Below are 24,202 nucleotides of genomic sequence, written 5' to 3'. Positions count from 1 at the left end.
TTCCCCCCCCATCCCTAAACAGAGGTAACCATCCAAGAGAATGCACATGAGTCCCAATGTGGAAACTGAAAATGCTTTCTCCAATAATGGATCTGTTATTTCAGAAGCAACAGATCAAATGTCTCTCTTCACCACACGCCCGCAGGGACCCGAGCCACCCGTTGTGCAGTCTGGAGAAGTGGTTCTGGCTGGGGTTTCTGTACTTACATGGTGACTGCCAGAGGGAAAAATGCCTCCCTCGGCCTGAATCCCCACTGTCCTCAAAGAGCTGGCAAAGTCACTGGGCCCTGCTTTACTTTGCTCCACAGCTGCACAAAACCAACCACCAGGGCTTCTCATGGTGTCACAGGATCATAATTAATCAGCAGACACCAGCAAAACATATGCCTCTGGAATTTACTTGTAAAGAAAGCTGTGAGATTTTCAAATGCTTCTCATTTAGAAGCAATCACTTCAAAAATAACTCCTGATGGATGTTTAAACTTAGTCCTATATTTGCTCACCTTACTTGGCAAAAACAAGACTGTTTTTGAAACGCTTGGAAGCTCAGGTTTATGAAAATCGGGCTACAGGTCCATCAATTTTGTCACCTTGGGCACAAACCAGACAGCAATTGTGCTCCTGGTTACTCACCAGGAACACAGAGATCTGGGACAGAAGGAGAGAAAGGCACACTCGGAAGAACCTCGGTGGAAACAAGCACGGAGAAGAGACAAAAGGAGGGAGAATCAGAGAAGTCAGGGAAGGGGGCAGAGAAAGAGAGAGAGAAGAGAAGAGGAGAAAGGGAGAGGACAGAAAAGTTTGTGAGCAAACATATGAACGAGGTTACTGTTTTGAGGTAATATTTTTAAGAAGATTAATAAAAATATTTGAATACACAAGTACCCTTCCATGACATTTAGAGTGTTGAGCTAAGGAAAATTGAGGCCCTCCTTTGGTGTGGAGTCCAGGCCCAAGGCCTAGAATTGTGATCCAAGGCTCTTGGGAAGGGTCATTTGTCCATCGGCTCTTAAAAGATGACGGGGTAGGGACCAGCAGTTAGTGTAATGGCTATGTCGCTGGACTCCCATGCAGTCGACTGCAGTTCGAGTCCCAAACCCGGGGGCTTAAACTCACACTGGGTGCATGTGTGTGCGTGTCCAAGATTCTGAGAGGAGAATGGAGGAGAAAGGACTGCGGCATGGCCATCCCCCTGGGACTGTGGTGTGGCCATCTCCCTTGGGGTGTGATTTCTCGCTTTCGGTCTCTCTCTGTCTTTCTGGAGAGCACACGTGCCCTATAGTAAAAACCTCTCCATAAAAAAAAAAAAAAAAAAAAAGGTGACAGGATAAGAGAACCCCTCTTTCTCCTGTTTCTTAAAATCTTCGTTTAAAAGCACTTCTGGACTAAGAAAGTGGTCAGGCTCAGCTCTGGGACAATTTGGAAACAGCATATTATACATGGCAGTACGGAGCCAAGCAAAGGGAAACCAAGCTGCCAGAACCAAGGAGAACACACAGGAGAACTCAGAAGTCTAGTGTCACTTTACATGTCATTGCCAACAAAGGGTGAACCTTAATGTAAACTACGGACTTCCATCATAATGCATCAGTGTTGGTTCAACAATCCTGTTTTTAGGTTTTTGCCATAGGGATGTGTGTTCACAGGACAGAGAGAGGGAAAATGAGAAATCATCTCCCAGGGGAATGGCCGTGCCGCAATCCCTTCTCATCCAGTCTCCTCTGGAGATTTTGTGCACATGTGCCCTGTGTGATTTTCAAGCTGCTAGGTCTGAGACTCAAACCATGGTTAGCCATGTGGCGGTCCTTAACTACCACACCCCCTGCTGGCCTGGGTCATCATTCTTAACAAATATATCACACTAATGCAAAATATTAAGAGTAGGAGAAAAGGGGGCTAGCGGATAGCGTAATGGTTATATTGTTGGACTCCTGCACAGTTGACCACAGTTCAAATCACAGAACCGACGGCTTAAAACTCATGCTAGGCACGTGTGTGTACATGCTCAAAATCCTGAGAATGGAGAGGAATGGATGTGGCATGGCCATTCTCTCAGGGGGGAGGGGAGTGATTTCTCACTTTTTGCCTCTCTGTCTCTCTAGCAAGTGCATGTGTCCTAAAGCAAAAATCTTTCTTTTTTAAAAAATGAGCAGACGGGGAGGGAGCAGTAAAGAGAAGAATTTATGGGAATTTTCTTTGGTAAACCTAAAATTATTCTAAAAATTAATCTATAAACTACATGAAAAATACTGTCACTCCTCAGGGGACAGCCAGTGGTTCTGGTGTGTTAACCAGGGTGTACTCAGGTGGCAGGGACATAACTGAAGAGAGAAGTGGGGTCAGACTGAAAAAGCCACTAACATTTCAGAATGTGAACTTCGTTCTGGAGCCAGTGAAGGTCTCTTCAGGGAGAGTGTCATTTCAGAGAAAAAGAAAGCCAGGGGCAGTGTGGCGGCTGGAGCAGAGGGGTAGGATGCCAAAGGCTACTGCAATGGTTCGGACAAGAGGCGAGGAGGCTAAGTCAGAGCCTCAAAACCCAAAGTGGCTGTAGATGTTTAATTTGGGCCACAAAGTATTTTTCAACCAGTATTTATGAAATGGGGGAGCTCAAATCAAAATCATTTTCATTTCTAGCTTTTACTGAAAAATCGGATGATCTAGCTATGAGGGCCTACCTTCCTGCAGGGTGACAGTCCCCTGGGCAGAACTGAACAGAAGCAGCAGCAGCTGACCCTGGAGATGACAAGGGCCTGGTCCCCCAGCAACCCCACTACCACCTGTCACTCTGGTCACTAAGGTGGAGTGTCAATGCCATTCACCACTGCTCTCATGCTTTTTTTATTTTATTATTTTTTTAACTTAGAGAATCTAGAGGAAAATGAAATATTTACTGAATCTAACACTATATTAAAAGTTTAAAAACAAAGGATGGACAGAGAGGGGATGTTGATGCCCACCTGCTGTTGCTCACTTACCTGCCTGGCAAAGGCAGAACCCTGATTTTGTGATCCTTTCCCCCACACCCCCCAATCTAAACTCTAGCAGCAGTGGAGCGGAGAGGAAAGGAAATATCTGAGACACCTTCTGGGGGCCAAGGAGACATGGCAACTGCTTTAGACAGGGAGTTAGGGTAGGAAAGAGACCTGAGCTCTGGCAGCTGGTGAACAAGGGACACCTTTCAAGAGAGATCATGAGAGGACACATAGTAGGTTTGGGAAGCAGGGAGGGGGTTTAATGAGTTTGGCTGGGAACAGCCACGTGATGACCGCTCTGGTTGGGGTAATTTATTGCACAAAACAAGAATTCTTTTGAGACAAGGGGAGCTCTATTAATAATCACACCGGGACGAACGGGACAGATGGATGGTAGGCCCCATGGAAAAGGGTTAGAGGTGGATTCAGAAGTGTCATCAGCAAAACAAACAGGAAAGCTTTGTTGTCTTAAGACAGTTATGACCAGTCGGAAAGAGGCTGAAAGCGCACGTGAAAAAACCAAGTGCAGAACAACAGCATCCCTGTGACTACTATGGGCCTGGGCTGCCAAGAGATGGGACTCTCGGTCCTGCACGGGCAGGGGTGGCACAGCGGCAGCTGAGGGAGCAGCAGGGAATGCACTGCAGGAGGGTGCTAGGGAATGGGTGGGATTCCTGTCCCTGTGCTGCAAGTCTTCAAGAAACTGCAAAATGATATGGGGGAAGACTGGGAAATTAGAAGCAATTGCCATCTGGCCCCCACTCCCAATCTAAATAGAGAGAGACTCAGGGAAGCCCTGGGCATCTGCACAAAGCATGGAGTCCTTTTGGGCAGCTTAAAAGTGACTCTACAGAGCGAATGCAATGCTCCCTGAATCAATGCCACAGGCCTACAAAGAGGCATGAAGCAGTTCTTTAAAAAACCCGTGCAGCACCAGTAAAACATGCCTGGCTTATGCTGCTGGACTGAAATAGTGAGTTCTGTTAGACAAGATCAAGATGATATATGGTTGTTTGGGAATGCACCGCTTTGAGATGGGTTTTCCTCTTCACCAAGCATGGCTTCCAGGCAATTTTCCCCCTTGTAAAATCAACAGCAGTGGAGCTCCTGAGACCAGCAAGATCCAGCAATAACAGGACAAGGTTAGGCAGGCCATGGAAAGACAACTCCATTAAGAAAGAGATTCTCATTTCAAAGGTCAGATATAAACAGGGTGAATATATTGTAATCATTAACAATACCAAACTCTGAAGATCGACACATCAACCCATTTTTGCAACTATATTTCCTTCTAAACCAATTTTATTGCGTTTTCTTTTGCAGCACACAGACCGCAGGTGAACACTTTTGACCCTATCACATTTAGCCAAGTATAAAATTTCTGTCGCTGCCATTTGCCTAGTCCTCTTCCTACACTGCTCCAACCCCCACAGCTAAGTCAGTGCCACATTTTTCCAAGCTCAGTGTTTACACAGGATTTTATTTCGGCTGGTAAAACATCTGTATTTTTTCAGGGACTTAAATAAATGATCTATGCCGGGAATGTACAGTATAGGGTGATGTCAGGCCCCCTTTTTTTCTCGACTCACTGGGCAGAACAGGCAAACATTGTTTCAGCCCGTAGCTGGGAATGTGAATATTTATCCTGTCGACTTAATTCATACAAACAGAACGAAAGGCAGGCAGGCAGAAGTGTTTTATGGCTTTAAGTCAGACTGAAAAGGGGGGTAAGAAGGGGGATGGCTGAGGGAGAAATCTAAACTTTCTAATACACAGAAACATGCCTAATCATATAACTGCTGGGAAACAGACACAGCAACAATGATTTAAAAGGCAGATTATGTGTATGTGTATGTGTATGTGTATGTGTATGTGTATGTGTCCGGGGGGATGGGATGGGAAAGAAACAGGGAAAAGTTCTCTAACTTACGTGTTGTTGGTAATCATTATAACATGTGCTCCTCAACCGAGTCACTTCCTAGAAGAAAGGGCTTGGTGGGTATGTGCCACCCACATTTACCCTCTGGCCCGATCCTATGCTGGAGGGCAGGCCAGGAAGCATTTCAAGTGGTTGCTCCCTCAAACCTCACCCTGTTTATCAGATGAGCACACATCCTTAGGAAGGTCTTCGTATGTTCCCAAAAAGGTGACACCATACTGTGTTGTGTCGCTGCTGCCAGGAAAAGGATGCTATTTACAAAGTGTAATTACTCCTAGCTGACTCTGGCCTGGGGAACAGAATCACAGGAAATAGATTGTGACTATCTTTAAGGACTGAAATATACACAAATCCCAAGTCTGTGGGGGACTGACTGGGACTTCACTCTGTGTCCCCAACCCATCCCTTTCTTCTATAATATTAACATCCCGCTGTTCTAGCCCAGGAACCGAAAGACCCTGTGCTAGAAGACGAAACCTACTTAATGACTACTCTGCCTCCAACACTTATTTTACACATGGCTGTCAGAAAATGTTCTTAAGCTAAGCGCTGATGGTATCACTTCCAAGGGGCAAAATCCTTCAGTCACTTTAACCTTCTAAAATCTTCGCTAGTGGGGCTGGCAGGAATGTGGTGGTTAAGGTGGCAGGACTCCCAAATGGCTGACCATGGTTCGAGTCCTGGACCTGGAGCCTTGCTTGCCTTCTCACTTTCCTTCTTTTTCTCTGTCTCTCTCTGGCCAACTTGAATAAAATAAAATGAAGTAAAAAATAAAATAAAATAAAATAAAATAAAAACAATGAATAGAATTTTAAAAGAATTACTAAAAATAGGGTTCAACCTACCTTTCTAGTTTTAGTTCCTACTTCCTCCACTTCATGAACTACTCTGTGGCCACAGGGGATGATTTCCTGTTCTTGTCCACTTACGAATGCCTTCCAATCTAGGATGTGCCTCCCATGCCCCACTCTACCCTTTCAACCACAGTCTACTCAATTCTATGCAGCCCGTAAGGCCCAGCTTACATTACCACCTCCCTAATACCTTCCTCAGCTCTTCTACCAACTAAGACCCACTTTCCCTCCCAGTGCTTCAACAGTTCATTTAATCTGATATTTTTAATCCAATCATCATGGTCATCAACCTAGACTCTTCTTTCCTAGAGTACAGTTCCTTAAAGGAAAGGGCTGTGTCTTGCTTTCCCTCAGAGCTCCTGAGGTACCAAGGATATGCAGCATTATCTAACAAGAAGAGGGGTTCAATAAATACAGCATTTACTGGTCTAGAATTCCCTTGCCAGGAACCTGCATTGATAGTTGAAATGAGGATGTTAAAAGTCACTTACTAAACTCTCTTCACACAAAGGAGTTGGGAGAAATGGGGAGTATTAATGAGAGAATGAGTATACATTTGACTTGGATTATGCTTGGTCTCATACTCCAATTTTGCAATACAATTAGGAGTCCCATCATGCAGAGCCCTGACCTACTCAGTAAGAGTAAGGTTTAGAAAATGATGCCAATTTAGGACTAGCAGATGGCGTAATTATGTCAGTGAACTCCCACATGGTTGACCACGGTTCAAGTCTCAGACCCAGCGGCTTAAAACTTATGCCAGGTGTGTGTACATGTGTGCCTAAAATCCCAAGAAGAGAATGGAGGAAAAGGAACTGCGATGTGGCCATTCACCCCTGGGTGATGATTTCTTGCTTTCTGTCTCTCTGGTGAGTGCACACACATTATATCAAAAAAATCTCTCTCTCTAACAACAACAACAAAAAAAGATGTCAACTATAGTTACTCTTAGCTCAACATACAAACAAAAGCTGTAAGGCTTCTATGTAAAGAATTTGGGTACCAGTAGTAATAGGCGTAATGGCTATGTCACTGGACTCCCATGTTGTCGACTGTGGTTTGAGTCCTGGACTCAGTGGCTTAAACTCTCACTGGGTGCGTGTGTGTGCATGAACAAGATCCCAAGAGGAGAATGGAGGAGAACGGGATTTAGGAGTTGTCATCCCCCCAGGGGGTGATTTCTCACTTTCTCTCTGTCTGTCTGTCTCTGTCTTTCTGGCAAATACACATGCCCTATAGCAAAAACCTTTCCCCCCGCCCCCCCAAAAAAAGAATTTGAAAATTAATTTTTTTTCAAATTTTTTTTTTTTTTGGAGAGGATTTTGCTATGAGGCACATACGCTCGCCAGACAGACAGAGAGAGAAAGAGAGAGACAGAAAGCGAGAAATCACCTCCCAGGAGGGATGGCCACACCGCAATCCCTTCTCCTCCATTCTCCTCTAGGGATCTTGGGCACGCACACACATGTGCCCGGTGTGAGTTTAAGCTACCGGGTCCAGGACTTGAATCGCGGTCAACTACATGGGAGTCCAGCGTCATAGCCATTACACTAACAGCTGGTCCCAGAATTTGAAAATTAAAAAAAAAAAAATTTAATAGGAATTATTTAATTTAACTTTATTTATTTACTTATTTAAATTTGACCAGAGAGGGACAGAGAGAGCAAGAGAAAGAGACAGCAAGCTGCCAGGTCCAGGACTCAAACCATGGTCGGCCATGTGGGAGTCCAGCACTCTTAACTACTACGCTACCTGCTGGCTCCAAGAATTTGAAATTATAATTTATTAAATACTGATATAATAATACCTGTTCTAACTAAGTGTTATTAACTTTACATTTCTGAGGAGCTATGCATAAAATTTTTAAAAATTTTATCAATTAGTCATTTATAAAATAAATTTGTTTAAATTATTTAGAAGAAGCTTTATTAATCTTGATAATGGATCTATTCTGTACATCTGGATCTTCAAATACTCAATTTCCCTAAAGAGATCAATAAGGAATTCTTTGGTATAATAAAATTTAATAAAAAAGAATATAGACAATTTGTTCAGTCAAGACAGTTATTTATTTTTTTTATTGTTGGAGAGGTCTTTTTTTTGCTATAGGGCATGTGTGCTTGCCAGAAAGACAGAGAGAAACAGAGAGACAGAAAGCAAGAAATCACCCCCCAGGGAGGATGGCCACACTGCAATCCCTTCTCCTCTATTCTCCTCTTGGGATCTTGGGCACGCACGCACATGAGCCAGGCATGACTTTAAGCCACCCGGTCCAGGACTCAAACCACAGTCGACTACATGGGAGTTCAGTGACATAGCCATTATGCTAACTGCTGGTCCCAAGATAGTTAATTTTAAAATACAGGATGGGGGAGGTTGGTAAATGAAACAAAGTTTGTCATGGATTGATAATTGTTAAAGCTGAGTGATGGATACATGGGGATTCATTATATTATTTGTGTATTTAAAATTTTCTATAACACAAAGTTTAAAGAAAGATTTAGAAAGGGAGAGAGGAAGAGAAGAAGGTAAAAAAAAAGTTATGTGTATATGACAAAAATGAAATCAATATAGGAAGAGTTTATAGTGTAGTACAGGGGAAAAAAATGTACAGAACTGAAAGCCAAAGTAGAAAAACACTGTCACAGGAGATATACAGGGTCCAGGGGAAAACAAAACAAAACAAAACAAAAAACCTCACTGGAAACTTTGCATGCAGTAATAAAGTCCATGATAAAAGTAACAATTGAACAATAGTGAAAAGATTGACTTAATAAATAGTATTAAGACAACCAACCAGTTCTTTGGGATATAATATATTTGGATGCCTTCCTAAAGTCTTGTATTGAGATTAAATATCAGATGGAGAAAAGAATCAAATATAAAAACAAATTGTAGAAATGCAAGAAGAAAATAGGAAAATCGTTTTATAATATTTAGGTAAAAATGGCTTCTAAAAGAATGAACTAAATGCTCCTTTCGGCAGCATATTTACTAAAATTAGAACGATACAGAGAAGATTAGTATGGCCCCTGTGCAAGGATGACATGCAAATTTGTGAAGCGTTCCATATTTTTGGGAACAACCTAAATGTCCACAAACAGATGAATGGATTAAAAAGTGTGGCACATATACTCTATGGAATGCTACTCAGCCATAAATAAATAATAAAAAAAAAGCCCTGACATTCAATAGAAAGTGGACAAATATGGAAGATTTGCTGCTGAGTGAAGCAAGCCAGGCTATGAAAGAGAGACACTGTATGTCTCCACTTAACATATACTGACTGTCTGCGCTCTATGGTGGAAACTGAGAGGCTGGAGGACATAAGAGCACTGAAAATGGTTAAAGATTCTTGAGAAATATGGAAGGAGGGTGGGAGAGGGGGAGAGTGAAAGGAAGGAAATTAAGAAGAAAAATCAAGAGGCAGGATATTTATGGGACACAGAAGTGGGGTATTACCAGTTCATGATAATATGTTTAGTATCCTCAATTGGACTAGTGAGAAGTGTATTCCTGTTAGATAAATTCAACTTACAAGCAAAGTGATATAGTGATTAAATGTATAAAATAAAAAATAATAAGAAAGATTAAAACAGAAATTAGAAAATACTTTCAGATTAATGAAAAAGAAGACACAACACACCAAAATTTATAGAATGTCAATGAAGTAGCAATTAGTGGGAAAAAAAGAAGGAACAAGAAGTCAGGCTAGTTGGTGGCATAGTGGTTAAGCCAGTTGGATCCCATATGACCAACAGCATGGTTCAAGTCCTGGATCTGGTGACTTGAAAAATACACCTGTGTGCACATGCATGTCTAAAATCCTGAGAGGAGAACAGAGGAGAAGGGATGTGGTGTGGCTATTCCTCCTGGGGGATGGTTTCTCACTTTCCCTGTCTGTCTCTCTCTCCCACAAGCACATGTGCCCTATGGCAAGCACCTTAAAAAAAAAAAAAAAAAAGTCAACATAAAAACCAAAAACTTTTGTGCAGCAAAAACTACCACAAAGGCAAACCAAGAGTAAAATATTTGCTAATTCTCATAAGGAAGAAAGCTCCTGTAAATCAATAATAAAAATGAAACTAATTAAATGAAATATGGCAGGGATTCCCAAACTTTCTTAATTCACAGTACTTTCAGTACCTTAATAATTTCTCCGTGGTGTCCTGGGCTAAAGGAAATACCTAATAGTTCCATTTATTAAGTAGTTAGGGCCAAACAACCCAATAACAACTTAGTGGCCATTAGAAAAAATAATACACATAAGTTAAAAGAAAATTATTTTTGCTCCATTCTTAAATAGCCACAGTAGCTAACTAATGGGAAGTATGCGCCTGTTGGATACTTCATAACTTCCCAAGCCTAGGGATTACTGGACTCTACCATTCTCATGCCTATCCCACATGGATCGTTTCAAGGCACTTGCTTTTCATCACAGCAACTACCAAATACTCAACTCTGCAAAGATAAAGAATCACTGAACGGAATGTAGAATGAGCTGATGTTGACAACTATAAATTACTTCAAGCTAGTAGTTCACATAATGTCTGACAGATCGGGCTTCTCTCAAAAATCTAAAATATCCCATGCCCTGGCACACACTTTGGGAACTGCAAATATTTAGTAAAGATTATAAACAAACAATTCACAGATGAAATACCAAAAAACATATGAGAAGATGTTTAATTTCATCAATGTTTAAAGAAGTGCAATAAAATAATAATTTTTTTTTAAACCCATGAATTTGCCAGAAAATGTATTAAGGAATGGGGCTAAGATCCATTTTATAATGGGTAAGAAAAAAGACACACATTCCTCACAGGTAAGGGTAAGAGTGTAAATGGCTATACCTCTTCTGGAGGGTAACCAGCAGGGCTGTGTTGCCTATATAACACACTCTATACACGTGGAGGTCCATGCACTTGGGACAAGGCAGCAACCTTGGAGTCTGGCAGATGCCACCAAAATGGAAAACACAGGGGACCAGATGGTGATGCAGTAATAAGGCACAACATCAACACAGGACCAGGAGACAAGATAATGGGATGTTCCTACAAATACTCTGTCACATACAGCCAAAAAGGAAATGCAGATTGATATGAACAGAACAAGAACTATCATCGAATCATTCTGTTAGGTGAAAAAAGGAAGCGGCAAAAATACTCTGACCTCATTTTTACTAATGCCAAATTATTAAAAGTAGGGGTGAGATTTTCTTTTTATATTCAATGTTGTGTATTTTTGTAATCTAGAAAGTGTTACAGTAAAAATGCATTACTTTTTTAAAAAAAGAATCATTTTATTTTAATTCATTGTTATTATTTTAATTTGCTACAGGGCACACATGCTCACCAGAGAGAGACACAGAGAAAGAGAAAGAGAGAGAGAAAGTGAACCACCAGGTCCAGGACTCAAACCTGGACAGCCATGTGGGAACCCAGCACTTTAATCCCATACTACCTGCCAGCCCTGAAATGCATTACTTTTTAATCTTTTTATTTTGTAATAATTATAGACTCATAACAAACTACACCAAGAGCCGGGTCAGTGTACCCTTCATTCGCTTCCCCCGCTGGTGACACCTTATCTAACTGTAGCCTTAAATCAAAACCAGAAAACCGCCATAGGTGTATCGCTGTTTTGTTTTGTTTTGAGAGATTTTTTGCTACAGGGTGAGTGTGCTTGCCAAAGAGACAGAGAGACAGAAAGCAAGAAATCACCCTCCCTGGCATGGCACGGGGGATGGCTACGCTGTAATTCCTTCTCCTTCATTCTCGTCTCAGGATTTTGGACATGCATGAGCACTTGCCTGGCATGAATTTTAAGCCATTGGGTCCAGGACTCAAATTGCGGTCAACTATGTGGGAGTTTAGTGAAATAACCATTATGCCATCTGCTGGTCCGGTTATCTCACTGTTAACTAGGCCACATACCTTATCTAGTTTTCACCCTTTTTAAAGTACATTCATGCTGTATGTTTGAGAAAGAGCGATTTTATTCCACATGTGGATTTGTGTAATCACTACACAATCAAGATACAGAACTGTCCTATTATCACAAAGGAAGAGTACACTGATTTTAGAATAAAAAATTAATAAAAAAATAAAATAATAAAATATTCTATCTATCATGTAGTCCCTAACATCACACTCAATATAAAAATTCACAATCTGGGCCAAAAACTGGCATGTTGGTTAAGGTGCTTTATCCTACATGACTGATTCTGTGGTTTGAGTCCCAGACCCAGCAGCTTGGAAAATGCACCGGACATGTGTGCATGCTTGCATGCACAAAATCCCAAAAGGAGAATGGAGATGGGATTGTAGCATAGCCCTTCCCCTTGGGGGATAATTTCTCACTTTCTCTCTCTCTCTGGTGAGTACATGCACCCTATTAAAAAAAAAAAAATCTTAAAAAAAATTCACATATCAGGGCTAGGAGTTATGTGATGGTTAAGGCACTGGATTCCTACCTGGAATCAAGTTCAAGTTCAGGACCTGGTGGCTTGCTTTTTTCACTTTCCCTCTCTCTTTGTCTCTGTCTGTCTCTGGTGAGTGCATGTGCTCCGTAAACAAATTAAATATAATAATAACAATGATAAATAAAATTAAATCTTTAAAAAAAATTCACATACTCATTTTGGGACAGGCTGACTGTGTGGAATTTTTCATTGATAGAAATTAGAGAAAAAGAACTCCTAAAAGTGTCACTACAGGAAAGATTTTATGACATTTCCAAGACTCCTCCTTGGTCCTTTGACTTTTCAGTTCTGTGCCCACTGTGGCTGGAAGAGCCAGTCAGAGTAGAAATCCATAGAGGGTAGAGAAGGCTCTCTGCTGGGGAGAAGGGTACAGCATTCCTGAAAGCTGCTGTAACATTCCCAATGTTGTCTTTTCAGCAAACAAGGCCAAAGGAAGTATAAAGTTATATTAATTTACATTTTCCAGATTTTCAAGCAGCTGTAAAGTCTGCTTTGTAAAAAGTTTGACTCAAAGAAAACTACTGGCATTCAGCATCCAGTCTTCAGGCTGGTTACTCCTGGCTGCCCAGTACAGCAGTTTGGGGCAAGGGTACTTCAGAACTGCACCTAAGAGCCCCACCAACCTGGGCCTGGGCTGAAGCCAGCCTCAGCAGTTTGCTGGCTTCAAGGCACTGTGGTCATAAACAGACTCCTCTTTTTGAAAACTGAAGATGGAAACTTTATTTTTTTTAGTCTTTTGGTTGCAGCTTATTTCAAAGGTCATCAAAGTAAACAAAAGGAAAAGACTGTGAATCTTTAAAAGTCAAAAAGTGACAACTGTTTATAAAGTGACTGTTTATATTTTCACATGGAGGAAGGAAAAAAATGATTCCTCTAAGCAGCTAGGAATGGAGATTTGGGGGGTGGCCCCTCCTTTTTTTCCCTCGTTTGTTTGTTTATTTGCCACTCAACACCTCCAGCAGTGAGGGCCAGGAACATCTGCTGCATGCATTTTATGCAGAATTATAAAAGTTTACTGGATGGCTGGGGTTTGTAGAATAAACCAGGCAGTGTCTTAAGCAAAAGCCTCTGCAGCCCTCATTGATAACTGTGCCTCCCACGGTCCCACCGAGTACATATAATATTCAGAGTCTACAGAAGGGCCACAGTAAGGTCTCTCCAAATCCATGCCCAGCTTCCTAAGAGGACACCTTTGTTCGGAGAATGGTGATTCTGTGAGATCTAACTGAAGCATAGGACCAGTGAAATCTATCCTTGTGAGCCTCCTTTGATCCCTGAGGGTGATCAAAACCCCTCTTTTTACTTATAAGTTTTCTTGGTTGAGCTGACAATGAACTCTAATAAACTCTGGAAATCATCATAAATGAGCTTCTAATGGAATTTTGTTTTTGTTAGTAGACATATTCCAAGATAATGAGGTAGACGGTATTAAAACAGTCATCTAAAAGGTATCTTTTTACATGACATACTGCGTGAATTAATCAAAGAGCAATTCTCAGTTTTTACAAAGATCCCTGTTAATTCTACTCATCCATTAAGGCTCTGCTCACCAACACCCTCTACAAAATTCTCCCTGAGGATCCCAGGTCCTGGCAATCTCTACCCTCTCTTCCTATAGTATTTATTATCTGAACCACTTATTTGGCACCTACGATATATTGCCTGGTTGCTATTTATCTTTTTATGTAAACCATGGTGTTTTATCTCCTACAGAGCCTTGCTGGAGTGCAAAAGTTAGCTGATTTGATTTTAAATTTAAGGCAATTACCATGTAAGCTGAGATAAACAGAACTTGCAAGGCAACAGTTAACTCAATAGTGAAAAGTAAACAGCAAGACTGCTTGCAAATGGGTTGGTATACAAAGCAAGATGACCAATGAGTGCAAGTCTTCAAGACTGGAATATGTTTGTGTCATGGGCCATCAGCCTGCTACTCTTAGCCCACTGATATGTCATGTTATTTACACGAGTTCATCATCTCCCAAGCTCAACTCAAGGAAATTCAATCCTCCCTCTAAATCTACTTTGGCTCAATCCACCCTCCCAGGAATTAAGAATCCATTCTCCCAGGAATTTATTTGTTGAATGAATAGTTGAATGAAACAATGACTTTCTCTGTGCTACAGTCTATTAACCATTAACCATTTTAGCCTTTCTTCTTTCATTGCATTGCTGGAAGGCTCTAAGGATCGGGTTTGGAAAAATCCAAAGAAGTTGTTACTGATTTTTCCTATAAAGATGGCCTCCCAGTCAATTACTGGGACTGAGTATAATGGGACAACAGGACACTTCTCTTGATGCCCACTAGACCATCCTGATAAACTTTTGTCTTCAGACCAGTGGTTCCAAAACTGGGGTGATTTGATCCCTGACAGCCATCTGGCAATATCTGGAACAGTTCTGGTCATCACAACTGAAAGAAGTCCTGAATGGAATCTAGTGGGTAAGGGTCAGGGATGCTGCTAACCATCCTGTAGGCCACAGGACAACCACTCACAAGAATAATCCAGCCCAGAATGTTAGTAGTGCTAAGGCTGAGAAACTCTGGCCTACTTTCCGTAAGGCTTAGCTGGTGACCTTAGAAAACTAGTTATCCTCCCCGAGCCTCAGTTTCTTCATCAGTTAAATGAAGTCAACAAGATAACTCATCTTATGAGGTTCCTGTGAAGTCTAAAAGGTAACTGATGTGGAATGTGCTTAGTAATTACTCTTTTAAAATTAATTATCCTGAGCCAGCTCATAGCATGGTGGTTGAGGTGGCTGGAACTCCATACGGCTTATCAATGGATGGCATGCGCCAGGTGTGGTTTTAATTTACTGTGTGGTTTATGGCTTCTTTTGGTGTCTGTGTAGACACCCGTCCCAGTCATCTGGGATATCTGTATTCTCCTGTGAAGCATTATTTACAGCTTTCTTACTCCTCCGTGTTACCTGCTTTGGTTCTTTCTTAACAGGTGTTTTTACTTGGCCATTGGACTTCTGCAGTATTGTTCCTCAGCAGTATTTTTCTTAGTGGTCTGTAATGATTTTTCCAGAAACTGTGCTTTCTGACTAATCATCTTACTACAGCTCATAACAATGACAAGTGTATGGCAAGGATAAATAATGACTATCCCTTGGGTGCTTGAAGAGGTATGCACTTGTTACCAAGTTTGCTCTTTCTGTCATAAGCCAAATTTTCTGCATTTGTGATTTACATTTGTGAGTAGTTGTGCCGTTCAGTGACTCAGAAGAATAATTTGGTAACCCTTAAAGGTATAAGCTCTATTAGTTATGACCCTCAAGAGGTTTATCCCTGATGCCCTTTCCAAATGAGCACACTCCATAAATTCACATATCCAGAGGTCTAATTTCTAGAGCCTTTGTACTTCCAGAAAGAGGCAAATTCTTTAAAGTGGGCTATGTAAGCACATTCTTATTTTCCTAAGTATTTCCCAAAGGACCCACATCAGGTAATACTTTAATTACTCTTTTAAAATTAATTATCCTGAGCCAGCTCATAGCTTCCACTTTGACCATTTCCTGGGTGAGTCCAGTCAGTTTGCTTTTATTGTATTCAAAGAAAGTAATGCATCTGTCCTGTACATATTGGTACCACAAAATGGGTATTTGGATATTTATATAGTGAAATGTCTGATCTTACATTGTAGTACGATTTGAAAGGGTATATATATGTGTGCATGTTTAAAACATTTCATAGATGCTTGATTTTAAAAAAGGGGGGGGAAGGGACCAGTAGTTAGTGTAATGGCTATGTCGCTGGACTCCCACGTAGCCGACCATGGTTCACATCCCGGACCCAGTGGCTTAAACTCACGCTGGGCACATGTGCGTGCGTGCCCATCCCCCCGGGGGGTGATTTCTCGCTTTCTATCTCTCTGTCTGTCTCTGTCTGTCTGGTGAGCGCACGTGCCCTATAGCAAAAGCCTCTCCAAAAAAAAAGCAAAAAAAAAGGGGGGGGGAATATATTGAGTCATCAGAAAAGTCATGACATATTTTTCTGTTTTTTTTCTATATAGAAGTGCATCATGACTTTTCCGATGACCCAATAATAGTCCTAATCTTCTTGAAATTAAGGTATGCTGTAAATAGAATGAACCATGTTTCCATAACAGACAGAATCCTAGCTATCATGAAAAGCTGTTTACTCAGAAACCTTTGAAGTGGCAGAAGAGAAGGAGGGAGATTTCTCACCTGACTGAGAAGGACACCTTCCGCTTTGGCTATTGATAGTCATGTTTTCATTGGAACAACAGAAAAACTGAGTTCAGCTCCCCATTATTTTTAATTAATTAATTTATGTTGGAGAGGTTTTTGCTATAGGGCACATGCGCTCACCAGAAAAACAGAGACATAGAGAGACAGAAAGCAAGAAATCACCCCCCACGGGGGATGGCCACGCTGCAACCCCTTCTCCTCCATTCTCCTCTCGGGATCTTGGGCAAGCACGCACATGCACCCGGCATGAGATTAAGTTACCGGGTCTGGGACTTGAACTACGGTCGACTACATGGAAGTCCAGCAACATAGCCATTAAGCCAACTGCTGGTCCCTCAGCTCCCCATTATAAGGAAGCAAAGGAGACACCCATTGTTAGGGGAATGCTGGTTTTTCAATTCGTGGACCAGAGGACTTACCCTTAAGTAACACCCAGTTCCAGAGGATGACAGAGTAGCTTTCAATCAAGAGCATTAATTTATGTAGTAATTAAGTAATGTGATGGACTTGAAGGACCAGCAAAACTATGAAAACTGACTCTCAAGCAGGGCATGGTGATGCAGGCCTGTAATCCCAGTTACTCAGGAGGCTGAAGTAGGAAGATTGCGAGTTCAAGGCCAGCTAGGACAACATAGAAGATCCTAAATCTAAAACAAAAACACCTGACTTTCTCTAACTCAAAAGTACTAGTCTACAGCAGGGTTTGCAATCTCAGCACAATTAGCATCTGGGCTGGCAGTACTGCCTATTGAGACAACCAATATTTCCAGACACTGCTACCGTCCCCCGTGGAAAGAAGTGATCCCCACTTTGGAATCACTGCACTGGGCCTTTTAGTCTATAGCCCCATACATCTCCTGTCAGAAGTCAGTCCTTAATACAGTCTATATCCTTATGATGTTCATGATTCATTCACTCTCTCAGCAAGTATCTGCTGACATCCAAGCAGAATAAACAGCACCCATCAAGACCCTGGGGCAGGGCAAGGCCTGGGTGTTAAAGGTTCATGGGTTTGGAACTGAATGAAAGGGGGAAAGCAGCATGAGATAAAGATGGACAGGCAGGCTGGGTGCTTATGAACAACTCTAAGAAATTTACATTATTCTAAATGTGTTGGTAAATGACCAAAGAAAGAATTGTGGTTTGGGCCACATGAACTGTACTATCAGATAGAACTAAATAAATTTCCTGAGACTGGAGTGTGCTGCGAGAAAATTCTGGTCTTGAACTAAGACATCTCTTCATAATTAATACCAACAGAATCATGAAGCAGCTGAGCATCAGTGATCTCTTGGTGGGATGGAGCAGGAACAGACCCACCACTTGGGGGAGGTATTCCTGTTTGTGGAAGTCCAGGGAGATGTCTATCCAGCAAACTGAATGCTAAATTCTCCTATAATCTAACTGCTTGCAAAGAGCACTCTGAGGCACTTTCCCACTATACAAGATGGCAGGTGAAAAAGCTGCAAAGCAGGATACTAAGGAGAAGAAACCTGAAGCCAAGAAGGCTGACGCCAGTGGCAAGGTTAAAAAGGCTGAAAAGCCCAAGAAGGGGAAGCCCCATTGCAGTCAAAACCTTGTCCTAGTCCGGGGCATTGGCAGATATTTCCGGTCTGCCATGTATTCCAGGAAGGCCATGTACAAGAGGAAATACTCAGCCACTAAATCCAGGATCGAAAAGAAAGAAGGAGAAGGTTCTGGGTTTCTGTCGCAAAACCAGTTGGTGGAGACAAGAATGGTGGTACCGGGTGGTTAAACTGCACAAAAGTCTAGGTATTTTCCTACTGAAGATGTACCACGAAAGCTGTTGAGCCACGGCAAAAAGCCCTTCAGTCAGCAGGTGAGAATGCTGCAAGCCAGCATCACTCCTGGGACCATTCTGATCATCCTCACTGGACGCCACAGAGGCAAGAGAGTGGTTTTCCTGAAGCAGCTGAGCAGTGGCTTGCTACTTGTGACTGGCCCACTGGTTCTCAGTCAAGTTCCACTGCGTAGAACACACCAGAAATTTGTCAATGTCACCTCTACGAAAATTGATATTAGCAAAGTAAAAATCCCAAAGCACCTTATCGATGCTTACTTCAAGAAAAAGAAACTGTGGAAGCCCAGACACCAGGAAGGTGAGATCTTCGACACAAAGAAGGAGAAATACAAGATTTCAAAGCAGTACAAGTTTGATCAGAAAGCTGTGGACTTGCAAATTTTACCAAAAATCAAAGCTGTTCCTCAGCTCCAGGGTTACCTGTGATCTGTGTTTGCCCTTACAAATGGAGTTTATCCACACAAATTGGTGTTCTAACTTTTTTTTGCCAAGAACCTAATTAAATAACTGATCATATATATTTACACGTGTGTGTGTGTGTGTGTGTGTGTGTGTGTGTGTATAAAACAAACAAAGAGCACTCTGAAACAGCAAGCCAGTGGATCATTCTGTACGTTCCTGTAGCTTCTCACACCAGAAAAGAAACACAACTGGAACCAACTTTTAGCGCTTGGGAGGTGATTATTATAGAAGACAAAAACCCAATTAAGCTTGCATTCATAAATACTTCTCTGTTTTGGTTTTATAGCTCTGGCTAAGAATTTTTCAATGAGGTCAGTCCTAATATAAGCAGTCCTTTATTGGTAACAACCTGATGGTAGATAGTGTCTGCAGAACACCTAGATCACCTATTCTTAGATCGCATCTTCAATGGGTAAAGGAAACAGTCTTCTTTCTTAGTCGTATTTGAGTTTTTGTCTATACCAAAGTAGTACAACAATATCAAAAGCTTCTGATCAAGGATACTGAAATTTTCTTTTAATGTGACAAAGGTCACAGTGTTAAGTTGTTAGTGTCAAGCAGTCTAACTCTCACAATGGATGTATATGGAACGGAAACAAATGTGAATCATAATAAAAAATCCTGGTGGCCAAGTGACTTAACTCATCATATATGAACCCCAATTCCCTGAGATTAATAGTTTACAGTTATTTCACTTATTTTGTTAGTTGACTTACCGTCTACATCCATTTCTAGATATTGATTAGATATAATTATAAAGGATATTTATTGATCCAGGAATTGAATTTTGAAATCCTTGCAATTATATTCTTCCTTGAAGTGCTCATGCAAGATACATAATTTTTTAAAAAAGATATTTTTAAAATCATCTAGGTTACTCATTAAAAAGGCTAATTCTGGGGATCTCACCTCAGACCTCAGACCTCAGACCTATACAATCAAATTCCCCAGGGAATTTATTGCTTAAATAGTACCTCAGGGATGTCTGTGGCAGGTAAGCTTGGAAAACACAGTCATCCTATCTGGTCTTCCTGGTTTTGTCAGTATTCTGATAAGCACAGGTCTAAAGATGTATGGCCAGATGCTTGGCTTACTTAGGGTTTAGTTATGAAGATTCTACCTGTTCCAGCCATGTTGAGTATGAACTTTTAAAATTAACTTGCAGGACCAGCAGATGGTGTAATGGTTATGTTGCTGGACTCCCATGTAGTTGAGTGCAGTTTCAGTTCCAGACTCAGTGGCTTAAAACTCACACCAGGCACATATGCATGCGTGCCCAAAATCCCAAGAGGAGACTGGAGGAGAAGGAATTGTGGCATGGCCACACCCCTGGGAGGGGATTTCTTACTTTCTGTCTCTTCATTTCTCTCTGTCTTAACAGTGAGAACACACCCTATACCAAAATCTCTCTTACGAAAATAAGCAAATTAACTAATTAAATAAAATTAATTTGGACTTGGGACAGCAAGTGGCATAGTGGTTAAGGTGCTGGACTTCCACACAGCCGACCACAGTTCAAGTCCTCGACCTAGCAGCTTGAAAATCACTCCGGGCACGTGTGCCTGTATGCCCAAAATCCCAGGAGGAGAATGAAGGAGAAGGGACTGTGGGATGGCCATACTGTTTGGGGGGTGAATTCTCACTTTCTCTCCATTGTCCTCTCCTCTCTGGCGAGCACATGCACCCTATGGCAAAAACCTTTAAAAAATTAATTTGGACTTACTGCACGATTCTGCACTCTTAATTCTTTCTGTTATAAGCTTGTTGGTTGTACCTCCTCAGTCATGCTAAGATCTCAGTGATGAATTTATATGTTACAACTTCGTCTATATCCAGTGCCTAATTAGCTTAGCACTGAGTATTTGATTTAAACTCAATTAAAACCTTATTAATTAACTGGTAAAAGCAAAATGACTAAACTCAAAATACCCTAGGAAGTCTGTATTCTTAAACTGCAGCTGAGTAGCACTGAGTCTTTCTCTCACTATTAGTTCACGAGGAGATATGAGAATGCAAACTTAGGGTTTATCTCTTGGCCTAGAGAGGAAGGTAATTATTCGGTGATTTGGCCAGATTTCTACAAACTATTGTTGTACCCTGTCTGACTGCCTAGATTTCTCAAAATAGTCAGCTTTCTTTCATCCCTCATGGCTTATGCTTTGACCCTGTGTTCTTTCCACCAGCATGCTGGCGAGATCTCAAAGTTAACGACTTTCGTCTGATAGTACATCATAAAAATTCAAGTAGCAAGTCTGCTTTTCCATCAAGGACACCCAGGAACATCCTTCTCAAAAATGGATAGAGGTTTCCTGTTGAACACTGCAAATGTTCAAGGACACTTATTGAAAACATACTTATTAAGACCATGAAGACCACTCTAGATTAAAATCAACTAGAAAGGAATGTAGGCTTTTTTCCTAGAAAGTGAAAGATCACCATTTATATAATATCCAAAAAATAAAACTAAGCAAACAGTAGAAAGCCAATTTATTCAGAAGTCAGGACTGAAAACAAAAGTTTAATGGGGGTATATCACAGTTATGGTCCATATTAGTTTTTAAAAGGATGAAACCATTCTCCAATAAACAAAGTTTCAAATGTAAATAATAAACGGTCCATATGATGAGATTCATCCCTGAAACTCAGCAGATTTCGAAATCAATGCATAGACAAAGCTATTTATAAACTCTACTTCCCATCACCCTCAGCACGATGGCAACTAACAATAACAAGTTAATGTTTTCCAGTAATCGTCACTGTGCCATGTAATTGCCAGCACTCAGGCCAAGGTAAACTCAACAGTAACAAAAGAGCCAACATCACAATCACAGAGCAAGATTAATGAATATCACATTTCTGCTTTGAAGTGAACACTGAAAAACATGACCGCAACTACTCTTTTTTAGCTGCTGGACTTTTAATTGGGTCAAACATTCTATATAGAGATCTGAAGGTACATATAAAAAACATTCTCCCTGTTTTTAATTAACCATAAGCTTCAATCCTCAGAGAATATTTTTAGCTAAAGAACATCTTCTTCATAATATTATAAAGTAGATTATTCCCCCAAATTATTAGACATAATTCCTCAACTCTGACTACCATTTTTAATTAAAAATTTTAAAATACATCCTAAAGTGCCCAATCTGAAGTGTAGTTTGATAAGTTTTTACATATGCTTAACTACATAGGTTTTAGTTATCAACTAACAGTTTCATTACATAAGATGATTATATCACATTTGCTTTAAAAAGTACATTGTAACAGCCTTTTGCATTGGTGGTTGAATTCCCACAATGACTCTTACACAATTAACAGTAGATACTGATCATTCCTTCCAGAAACAGCAGTGCTCATTTTTCAAGGGGGGAAATGAACCTTCAGAACAAAATAATCTGCCTGTTTATGTTTTAAAAATTCATTAAAGGGGGCCAGCAGGTGGCGTGGTGGTTAAGGGTGCTGAACTCCCACATGGCAAACTGCGATTCGAGTCCCAGACCTGGCGGCTTGCTTTCTTACTCTATCCCCCCACTTTGTCCCCCTTTGGTCAAATTAAAATAAATAAATTAACTAAAATAATTCTTTTTTTTTCCTTTTTTTTTGGATAGGTTTTTGCTACAGGGCGTGTGCACTCACCAGAAAGACAGAGAAAGACAGAGAGACAGAAAGCGAGAAATCACCCTCCGGGGGGGATGGCCACGCCACAATCCCTTCTCCTCCATTTTCCTCTCGGAATCTTGGGCACGCTCACACACGCACCTGGCGTAAGTTTAAGCCAACGGGTCTGGGACTCGAACCACAGTCGACTACATGGGAGTCCAGTGACATAGCGATTACGCTAACTACTGGTCCCAATAAAATAATCCTTTAAAAAACATTCATTAAGAGAGAAAATGTTCCTACAAAAGTGAATTCAAAAAGAAGGAAAAAAAATATGTTTCTTTTGCTACAAAGTAGAGATCATTGACTCTGATTTTCAAACTGATTTTTTTGTTAACTCACTCCTGAATATATCAACTCCTTGGCAAACAAAATAAATTAAATCATCCCAGTTTCTCCAACTAAAACAGTTTTATTGTTCATGGACTCAATTACTTTAGTCTGTTTGCCAAACCTCTACACAGTTTGGCTACTTAATTGCTAAGAGGGTCTGTTATCACTTCCCTTTTCTGGTGTGCAAAGCAATCACTTGTCAATTTAGCAACAATGTTTATGTTCTAACTTCCCATTGTTTAAATATCTGCAAGCCAGTGATACCTTATAAAACTCAGGCCCAAGATACATAAGATATCCTAGATTTCTGAAGGATGGGATAACTCATCCCTAAGTGTTGAGTTTTTGTCACCACTCACCCAAACACATTCTCCCATCTTCTGGCTGCCTGTTGTCACCTCCTCACAATACAAACTTCTTTGGTAGACAACAAAGACTCAGTGCTCAGTTAAACCGATGCCCACACATCAGTGGCAATGATTTCAGAAACAGCAACACTTCCTGCGTATGACAAAATAACTGGAAAAAGACCCATCTGAATGCATCAGAAATTTATTTAAATAAAACTAGGTTTAAAAAAGTTGTTAGCTTATTATCTAAATGCAAGGGACTTCAGAAAGTTCATGAAAAAACAGAATTAAAGCATAGAATTACTTTGGTGCAAAACAGTTTGAGATGCACATCTAGCTTTTTTCTAAGACACATTTCTAGGACCTCTTTGAAGACCCATGTACAGTAACACAAAAACAAACAAGTGCCAAGTAGTGCTTCTGTCTTACGTCTGATACATTCAGAAGATTCATTCGGAATGGACATCATGGAGGAAGGTACATTTTTGTGCAACCCTAGTATCAGAATTAAAAAACAAAATCCTAAAACTGTAAAATGCAAATTCATGAGATTTCTTCTTTAATCTCTAATGAACAAAATGAGAGCTGAAGTGGTCATTAACCTTGGAGTTCTGAAGTCTGGAGTTGATCTTTTTAAATTTTTTTCTTCAGGGAGAAATTTCCTATAGAGTGTATGCACTTACTGGAGAGGCAGAGAGAAGCAGAGAGACAAAAGGTGAGCAATCACACCCCCAGGGGCGATGGCCATGCTGCAATCCCTCCTCTTCTATTCTCCTCTCAGATTCTGGCCGTGTACAAGCAGGTGCCGGGCGTGAGTTTCAAGCCATCGAGTCCAGGACTTGAACCTCAGTCGCCCATGTGGGAGTCGAGTGGTCTGGAATTTCTAACCACCCTGAAAAGTAGTATTGCAAGATGTGAAGTCAGGAGTCTAGGAAAAGAGGAAGAGAGACCTCAGCTGAAGCAGACACTGAGGCAACCTGAGGACAGACTGCCAGCCTCCTTAAGTGGGAGGGATAAACGTCTATTGTCTATGAGCCTATGGTACTTTGTAATAAAAGCCGAGCTAAGGCAGATCCTTTACTGTCCAACACTGGGGAGGATCTGGTAG

The 24,202-nt window shown here is 41.0% G+C and overlaps 1 protein-coding gene, 1 non-coding gene and 1 pseudogene across 2 annotated transcripts in view; 2 read left to right on the top strand and 1 right to left on the bottom strand.

Annotated features, from left to right (window-relative positions):
* Positions 1 to 24,202, bottom strand: part of LOC102475023 (thyroid adenoma-associated protein) — a 231,804-nt gene that overhangs the window by 140,426 nt on the left and 67,176 nt on the right. The window lies entirely within an intron of this gene.
* On the top strand, positions 8,736 to 8,842 carry LOC114009910 (U6 spliceosomal RNA). Its single transcript, XR_003551302.1, has one exon. It is a non-coding gene; the product is annotated as a U6 spliceosomal RNA (small nuclear RNA).
* LOC102474605 (60S ribosomal protein L6 pseudogene) lies at positions 17,915 to 18,766 on the top strand (annotated as a pseudogene).

Source organism: Tupaia chinensis, unplaced genomic scaffold (assembly GCF_000334495.1).
Source record: "Tupaia chinensis unplaced genomic scaffold, TupChi_1.0 Scaffold000661_1, whole genome shotgun sequence".
NCBI lineage: Eukaryota > Metazoa > Chordata > Mammalia > Scandentia > Tupaiidae > Tupaia > Tupaia belangeri.
The sequence above is the reverse complement of the archived record's forward strand: the minus strand, read 5'-3'. Positions and strand labels throughout refer to the sequence as shown.